Here is a 9,314-nt window from a genome sequence, read left to right on the forward strand (position 1 = left end):
ACAATTAGAATAAATATAATAAAGACCAAATCCAATTATAACTACTGCACAAACTGCCAATTTGACATTTACACGAGAAGAAAGTAAGCACTGCTCTTTGTACGTTTCCCTTTGATATATTTGCCATTTAGCCATTAATATTTAATAGAGCAAAAGCCCTCTCTGGTGGTAGACTTCAGTAACTACAATTTTATTTTATTTTAGTTTACTTTATGGGATTTTTGATTTTAAGCAGTAGAGTTGTAAATTCATGCTGTAACCAACTAAAAATATTTTATAAAAGATCACCATAAGTTATTATTATTGACTGGTTCATAACAGATATTAAGCACTAAGATATGTTGGAGCATGGCTTTCAGAAACTCTCTCACACCTTTAAAGAAATAGGATTTCCACAGTAATGCCACATGCATTGTTCCTTAATACAATAATATATCATTCTTCCCTATTTTCTTCTATGGGATGATGCTTGGAGCAAAAAAGTGCTAAAGACCAAAGAGTACTTGGATTTTCTTCACAAAATATAGAGTTCAGAGAGCTACCAAATTAGGCCCTTCCAACTGAGTTTGCTAATTCATCCATGGACCTGGTTGCCATAGCCACATAGCTAGCTAATACAGGTAAAGATCTGGAGGCTGAGCCTCAGCTGGAGTAAATTGTCATAATTCCATTGATTTCAATGGATCCATGGCAGTTTACCCTGGTAGTGTATAATAGTAACATGAAAGTTAGTAATCATGTGCAAGAAAATATATCTTCCCTTCCTTCCATGTATTATAAATATTTACTTTCTTACCATCTGCTTTACCTACCTGAAAAGGTTTGGGAAGGTCACAAATGCATGATGCTAAAAAAAAACCCCTTGGGCTAGATCCACAAAGGGGTTTAGGTGCCTACTTACCACTTTAGGCACTTAAATCCAAAATTTAGACCCTCAAAGCTCCTACTCAGCTGCTGCCTAACCCCGAAAGCAGCTAAGTTTCTGCCAGTGGCCATGTGCAAAGAGACTTAAGTCTTGGTGCCACAGAGCAGTCTGGTACCTAGCTCATGCCTAAGCCTCAGTGGAATCTTCAGACTAGGTGCTCCCAAGCCTAGCTTGCAGGTGGCAGTTCCCTTATCCCCAATAATCCAGTGTTAGAGTACTCACCCAGGATATGGGGGACCCAGGCTCAAATCCCCATTCTGCCCAAGAGGAATAAGTATTTGAACCCAGGGCTCCCATCTCCTAGGTGAGCATCCTAGGCTATGGGGTATTCTGGGGTGGGTCTCTCCTGTTGAATATGTTCCACTGTATATAAAATACTCATTGGTCCAAAGAGAAAATGACAATAGCCGAGTGGTTAGCACACTCTCTGGGAGACCCAGGTTCCAGTCCCTGCTCCAAATCAGGCAGAGTGGGGATCTGAACCTTACTTGGTCTCCCACACTCCAGGTTAGCAGTCTAACCACTTGGGGATTGTGAGGGGGCACACCATCATCACCACTTCTGCCTCAATTTTTCCACGAGAAAGGGCTGACCTGGCTTAGACACCTAACTCCAGGAGAGGGTTCATGGCTGTGAATCCTAAGTAAAGATAGGCATCTAACTCTCTGAGATGGGCAAGGCCCAAGCCGCACTTCTCTCCTCAGCATTTCCTGTTGGCTAGCTTAGGCAGCTCCCTGCCCAGCATGCAGGCTTCTATGATCCTTTTCTTAGGCACTTATCTTTCCCCATATATTGTATAGGGAACCTGGACACTTATCTCATGGCTGTGAATTCCACTAAGCAGCATGGTGCCTAAACTTTAGGCATTGCAACACTCAGCCCAAGTCCTTTTGTGGATCAGCCCCTTTTCCCTAACCCACAACCCAAGCCATGGAACATCAATATTGTCCCCTCACGTGTATATAAATGCATTTTTGTTGACTACTATACTATTACATCTGACCCCTCTCAGGAGACATGCTATGTATACTGTGACCATTTCAAGAAAAGAACATTTGTTTTATGAAAGTTCAGGTGTGAGTATGTATATCTTCCCACCTGTCATGTACACACAAAGCGCATGGCTGGCTGGCTCATTTGGAAACCAAATCTGTGAATAACACAGTTTTTATTCTAGCTCTGGAATTCACCTTTAATATGTAGTAATGGTGTCCTGGGACTTCGGGGCTCCCTAAGTATCTGTGGCCTTGAGGTCCCATAGTCCTTTTATCAGGACCTGTCAACACATTTTCTGGTGTCTGTGTCTTTTAGACACAGCTCCTTCTGTGTCCAAAAGAGATAAAATCTGGTGTTCATATTATGGTTCTGTTTTACATTCTTGACAAATATATTACCGATTCCCCCAACCCTCCCCGCAGAAGCAAACTGGCGGACATCAACACCACACAGCATTTATGTTATAGAGAGAGAATGAAAATAGATATTTATATCGTGTACCGTGAAAACACATCTCAACATTGCATCAGAGACACAAATTAGTGTTAGGGCACTGGTAAAGGTTGCAAAAAAGGAGTGATGTAATACCTACCACGTGGCACGTTATAATCAATTATTTTTTAAATGACCTCTCTAGCTGATTTTAATGCATTTTGCTAAACTTGACCTCATTCCATCTAAGCAATTTGGAGGTCTAAATCTCCCTGTCACTTTTCATATTACCGTATTCATTGCTGGAAAGAGTGTCTCACCTAGGACAGCACACATGGAGAAACATTTTTTTGCCTATTTCAATAATAGCCTTAAACTTGACTATGTACTTTTCTTCCTCTTATATAATATTAACCTCCTGCAGAGCCCAAATAATAGGTCCTAACTGGGGATATCAGAAAGAGAGATTTGGATGGAACATAGAATCTTTGGATGGGACTGAATCAAAGGATAATTATTTTCATCTACAATCAACTGCATTTTAACTGAACTTGGGACTAAGCTTCAAACAAGTTCATTCATGTTCCAGTTGAACTCAGTGGGAAGTATCATTAATTTTAAAAGGAACAGGTCTGTATTCAAGCTTGCCAACAATGTGGGGATGCCTGTACCCAACATTTTGAGTCAACCCATTTTAGAGGGAGGCCAGCAGAGAAGTTTAGATCTGGACTTCACTACGTTTAAGGATGTTTGGTTCCAGGGGTTTAATTCTTGCCCATCTCCAAGTTTCATCATTGCTGCCCAAATTCAGCTTCCAGCCCACTGGCTGCAAAAGTTAAAACTTCCACTGGAGCCTGCCTTCCTTCCACCCCAAAGCTTTAATTGATTCCAGTACCAACAATGACCACAAATTGCCACACTTTCAAAGTAGAGTATGAAAGCGAGATCTTTAATTCCTTGTTACACAAGCCACCTGGACCTTAGCTCTGGGTGCTTAGCACTAAGTGGCACCAGTACTCACCTGTACACTCCCTAAAGAGGTGGAGAATGTGTGGAGTTTTGGCTTCATCTGATCACCTGCCATATTTACTATTCTTTCCATCAGACCCACCTCCGAGTGCCTATCCCTGCTGCAGGAAGCTACAGTGCTGACAGCAACCTTGGAGATTCCTGCAGTCCGAGGAGGTTTGTGGAGGTGGGTCCAATCTCCCTCTGCTGCTGGGAGAGCCCCAACCAGGGGCTCCTAGCTGTGAGTCCCCACCAGGTTGGGGAGGGACAGGACTGGTCCTTCCCATGCATGGCTGCTCCGGGGGTGGGGAATCAGACTCACCTCCAGGTATCTTTTGGGTTGGGACCCCACAGTTACAACACTATGAAATTTCAGATGTAAACATCTGAAAATGTGCAACTGACCAATTAAAAAACCCTCTGGCTGTGAAATTGATCAAAATGGACCCTGAATTTGGTAAGGCCCTAGGCATGATATGAAAGGTGTTAGACAGGTAAAACTAACATACCTTTCATATATGGATATATAGTGTTTCTAACCCCCAGCCACACTAATACTGCCATATGCTTTCCAAAAGAAAAAGATTTATTTAGCAATCTGCACTGCCAGTATTACGGTAACAAAACTCCTCTTCAAATACAGATAAAACATAAATAACTCACAGCGAGAGCTCCAATGTAACTGTATACTGGCCAGAGACATATGAGTGACTCTGATTTTCTTTACACCATCTGATACAAGACAATGTAATCTGTAATGGCCTTTCAATGCAGTAACTTCCAAACCTCAGAAGTGTTTAAAAAAGCATACAAAACTAATATAAAACCAAATCACAAATACCACTTACATTTAAAGAAATGATACGAGTCAGAATTACAAATTGAGGACAAGATGGTGAGGGAAGAAATATTTTCAGGTTTCAGAGGAAGTTTTAAGTCATGGATAGGTAAATATGAATGGGTGGGTGTACAGCACTTTTGCACAACGGGAAGATGATCCATGACAGGGATGCCTAGGTGGTGCCATAATAAATAACAATAATAGGCATTTTTAAGAAGTCCATTAACATTTTCTTTCCCCCCGTCTATAAATCCTTGACTTTCATAAACAGCCTCCTAGAGACCCTCCTGGAGCATGATGGATTTCCCAGTCTACAGAAGTGGACATTTTTCACATTGCTCCTGAGGACAGCTTCAGAATCCGAAAAACATTGATCCCCCTAGGGGGCCCCAGCACTCATCACTCACAGCGTTCATAATGAAGCAACAGTTTTCATTCTTAACTACATCCTGATATCGGAGATGAATTCTTTAGATTTGGATTGCTTTGTTGTTCAGTTCTACTTGATTAAATGAGACCCCTCCACAAAACCAATACTGTGTTGAGTTCATGTCTTTGCTCCCTTTAATTCAGAATCTATTTTTACCTAAGAACTGTATCTGTGCAGACATTAAAAACAAATTAACTGTGATTCTAAATGAGATTTCCTATTGCAGTAAGTATTTGTCCTAATTTAAGAAGGGTTTCTGTTTCCAATACTTATTATGATAGCGAGGAAATAAATGAGGAAAATAACAAATTGGCATGAGCCAGTTCTCCTTTTTGACTGGCTTCTGGATATTCTTAGTCGTAGCATTATTCCATCATGTAATTGGCTAAGGAGCACTCCTAACCAGGCAATCATCAGGTATCCCTGCACAAGTCCTGAGTCATTAGCCATATGACCCTCCTTTCTCAGAAACAACAACATTTCAAAAGTGAAGCTATACAAGAGCAGAGCCACATTCCTTGGTCGGCATCTCAGACCTTTGAGATGGGCAGGTATCCTAGCTACTACATGCTTATTGACCACCACATTACTGTTCCTCACTTCAGCTGGAAAACTCCTTTTGTTTTGGCAAGGTTAATTACACAAGAATGTAAGGCATTCCACTACCACATTCACAACTTGAAGCGTTGTGAAAATCCCAGCAAGCACATAGGCCTATCCGGCACATAAAATGACCTGCTCTAGAAGCCTTCCCCTTCCCCACTTCCATCAGTCCCTGACTCTTGATGGTCCATGACCAAAAGTTGTACAGCCTCCCACTCTGCAGCACTCTCCATGCTTGGGACTCTCAGGGAGACATAATTACGAAGGGAGGACAAAATTGAAAGATCTGCTGTGCTAGGAGACTGTGGTATCCTTGACAGGTTTCAGAGGAACAGCCGTGTTAGTCTGTATTCGCAAAAAGAAAAGGAGTACTTGTGGCACCTTAGAGACTAACCAATTTATTTGAGCATGAGCTTTCGTGAGCTACAGCTCACTTCATCAGATGTTTACCGTGGAAACTGCAGCAGACTTTATATACACACAGAAATCATGAAACAATACCTCCTCCCACCCCACTGTCCTGCTGGTAATAGCTTATCTAAAGTGATCAACAGGTGGGCCATTTCCAGCACAAATCCAGGTTTTCTCACCCTCCACCCCCCCACACAAATTCACTCTCCTGCTGGTGCTAGCCCATCCAAAGTGACAACTCTTTACATAATCAAGTCGGGCTATTTCCTGCATAGATCAAGGTTTTCTCACATCCCCCCCACCCCCATACACACACAAACTCACTCTCCTGCTGGTAATAGCTCATCTAAACTGACCATTCTCCAGGTTTAAATCCAAGTTAAACCAGAACATCTGGGGGGGGGGGGGGGGTAGGAAAAAACAAGAGGAAACAGGCTACCTTGCATAATGACTTAGCCACTCCCAGTCTCTATTTAAGCCTAAATTAATAGTATCCAATTTGCAAATGAATTCCAATTCAGCAGTTTCTCGCTGGAGTCTGGATTTGAAGTTTTTTTGTTTTAAGATAGCGACCTTCATGTCTGTGATTGCGTGACCAGAGAGATTGAAGTGTTCTCCGACTGGTTTATGGCTGATTTAGAACAACGCTTCCTCAGCTCTCGTCCCCTAAAGCCCCTACTCTACTTGCGCTATATTGATGACATCTTCATCATCTGGACCCATGGAAAAGAAGCCCTTGAGGAATTCCACCATGATTTCAACAATTTCCATCCCACCACCAACCTCAGCCTGGTCCAGTCCACACAAGAGATCCACTTCCTGGACACTACAGTGCTAATAAACAATGGCCACATAAACACCACCCTATACCGGAAACCTACTGACCGCTATTCCTACCTGCATGCCTCCAGCTTTCACCCTGACCACACCACACGATCCATCGTCTACAGCCAAGCTCTGCGATACAACCGCATTTGCTCCAACCCCTCAGACAGAGACAAACACCTACAAGATCTCTGTCAAGCTTTCTTACAACTACAATACCCACCTGCAGAAGTAAAGAAACAGATTGATAGAGCCAGAAGAGTTCCCAGAAGTTACCTACTACAGGACAGGCCTAACAAAGAAAATAACAGAACGCCACTAGCCGTCACCTTCAGCCCCCAACTAAAACCCCTCCAACGCATTATTAAGGATCTACAACCTATCCTAAAGGATGACCCAACACTCTCACAAGTCTTGGGAGACAGGCCAGTCCTTGCCTACAGACAGCCCCGCAACCTGAAGCAAATACTCACCAACAACCACATACCACACAACAGAACCACTAACCCAGGAACTTATCCTTGCAACAAAGCCCGTTGCCAATTGTGCCCACATATCTATTCAGGGGACACCATCACAGGGCCTAATAACATCAGCCACACTATCAGAGGCTCGTTCACCTGCACATCCACCAATGTGATATATGCCATCATGTGCCAGCAATGCCCCTCTGCCATGTACATTGGTCAAACTGGACAGTCTCTACGTAAAAGAATAAATGGACACAAATCAGATGTCAAGAATTATAACATTCATAAACCAGTCGGAGAACACTTCAATCTCTCTGGTCACGCAATCACAGACATGAAGGTCGCTATCTTAAAACAAAAAAACTTCAAATCCAGACTCCAGCGAGAAACTGCTGAATTGGAATTCATTTGCAAATTGGATACTATTAATTTAGGCTTAAATAGAGACTGGGAGTGGCTAAGTCATTATGCAAGGTAGCCTGTTTCCTCTTGTTTTTTCCTACCCCCCCCCCCCAGATGTTCTGGTTTAACTTGGATTTAAACCTGGAGAATGGTCAGTTTAGATGAGCTATTACCAGCAGGAGAGTGAGTTTGTGTGTGTATGGGGGTGGGGGGAATGTGAGAAAACCTTGATCTATGCAGGAAATAGCCCGACTTGATTATGTAAAGAGTTGTCACTTTGGATGGGCTAGCACCAGCAGGAGAGTGAATTTGTGTGGGGGGGTGGAGGGTGAGAAAACCTGGATTTGTGCTGGAAATGGCCCACCTGTTGATCACTTTAGATAAGCTATTACCAGCAGGACAGTGGGGTGGGAGGAGGTATTGTTTCATGATTTCTGTGTGTATATAAAGTCTGCTGCAGTTTCCACGGTAAACATCTGATGAAGTGAGCTGTAGCTCACGAAAGCTCATGCTCAAATAAATTGGTTAGTCTCTAAGGTGCCACAAGTACTCCTTTTCTTTTTGTGGTATCCTTGTGACAAAGATACTTGGCCACTAGGAAATGAAACGAGAACACTCAACTCATTTCACATAAGCCCCAAAGCAGCCATCTGTCAGTAATAACATATGGTCGTCATTAATTTGGGCGGAATTCAAACTGACAACTGATGGACTAAAGACTAGTAAATTACCAATCCTCTGAGCTGTCTGGTCCCCCAGGTCTTACTTGCTTACAGACATATTTGTAAATTTTATTTTTAGGGACTCATGCACTTAAACATTGCGAATGTGTAGCTTGCAAACAATTCAGGTGAAAGCTGAAATCCCAGCGGAATAACTGTTTCCATTGAATAAAGATTCCCAGGAATATATTTATGCGGATAAGTAGTTCTGGGGAAAAATTAAACTTATATGATGGAGCTAAACTCGCGGAACATTTCCATTTATTATTTACATACAGGGCATCCTGTTTGCAAAATTAGTAATGTTCAACCGTTGAATAATCTTTCAGATTAGTCCCAAGTACTTTGTGAGGAGTTCTGTACTGCGTGTCTCATACCCTAGAAGAGTTTGTTAAAATATGGAATATATTACTTCTGATTCATAAAAGAGAAATATTTTAAACCATATTTATCATGATTTCCTCTCTTCCCTTCACAGTAAATAGATATATTAGAAAAATCATATGTACACAAATGCAAATCTTGTTCCATACTATAAATTTTCACTGGACCCAAATAAGATACAACAGTCGCAAATGCCATTGTTTGACTGAATTTGTACTAATTATCAAGTTACATCAGCATCCTTGGAAAAATATTAAAATGATCAAAATGGGAAAAGACTTCAATTTTGTCCAGCATTAGACATTCCATTAGATACTTCCAGTTTAACAAGTAATGGTTTGACACCAATATAGTCAGGACTCTCCAATCTGTCACTACTAATATACAATCATTACAGGCTTTTACATTGTACAATGCTTCAGGGAGTAGATATTTGAATATTATACATAAAGAAATCAAATATAAAATGTGTCGGCATTTTAATACTTTCTGTACGCTATATGCCTTTATAAGAGTTTTATTTTTATATTTAAGGATATTATGAGGAGTAATTTTAACACAAATAGTCAGATGGTCCATCACAATTGCTGCAATATTCAGCCCAGTGAGTGGGACCTATCTTAATTGGCTTTAATTAATCACATTTCTTTGGTGCTTCAGATTTCTGAGCATTACAGCATTTTTCCTGCAGGCCTTTCTTCAGTGATTTATTCTTGAAACATAAACCTTCCTGAAAATGCACATGAATCATCTCACACAGGGAAAAGCCTAACTCTTATTCATAAATGATCCTCTTCTACATGAAAGAGCAATGCAAAACAAATACATCTGGAACACGCAAAGGATGAGCGACCACGGTCAATCT

The sequence above is a fragment of the Caretta caretta genome, chromosome 1, assembly GCF_965140235.1.
Source record: "Caretta caretta isolate rCarCar2 chromosome 1, rCarCar1.hap1, whole genome shotgun sequence".
Lineage (NCBI taxonomy): Eukaryota > Metazoa > Chordata > Testudines > Cheloniidae > Caretta > Caretta caretta.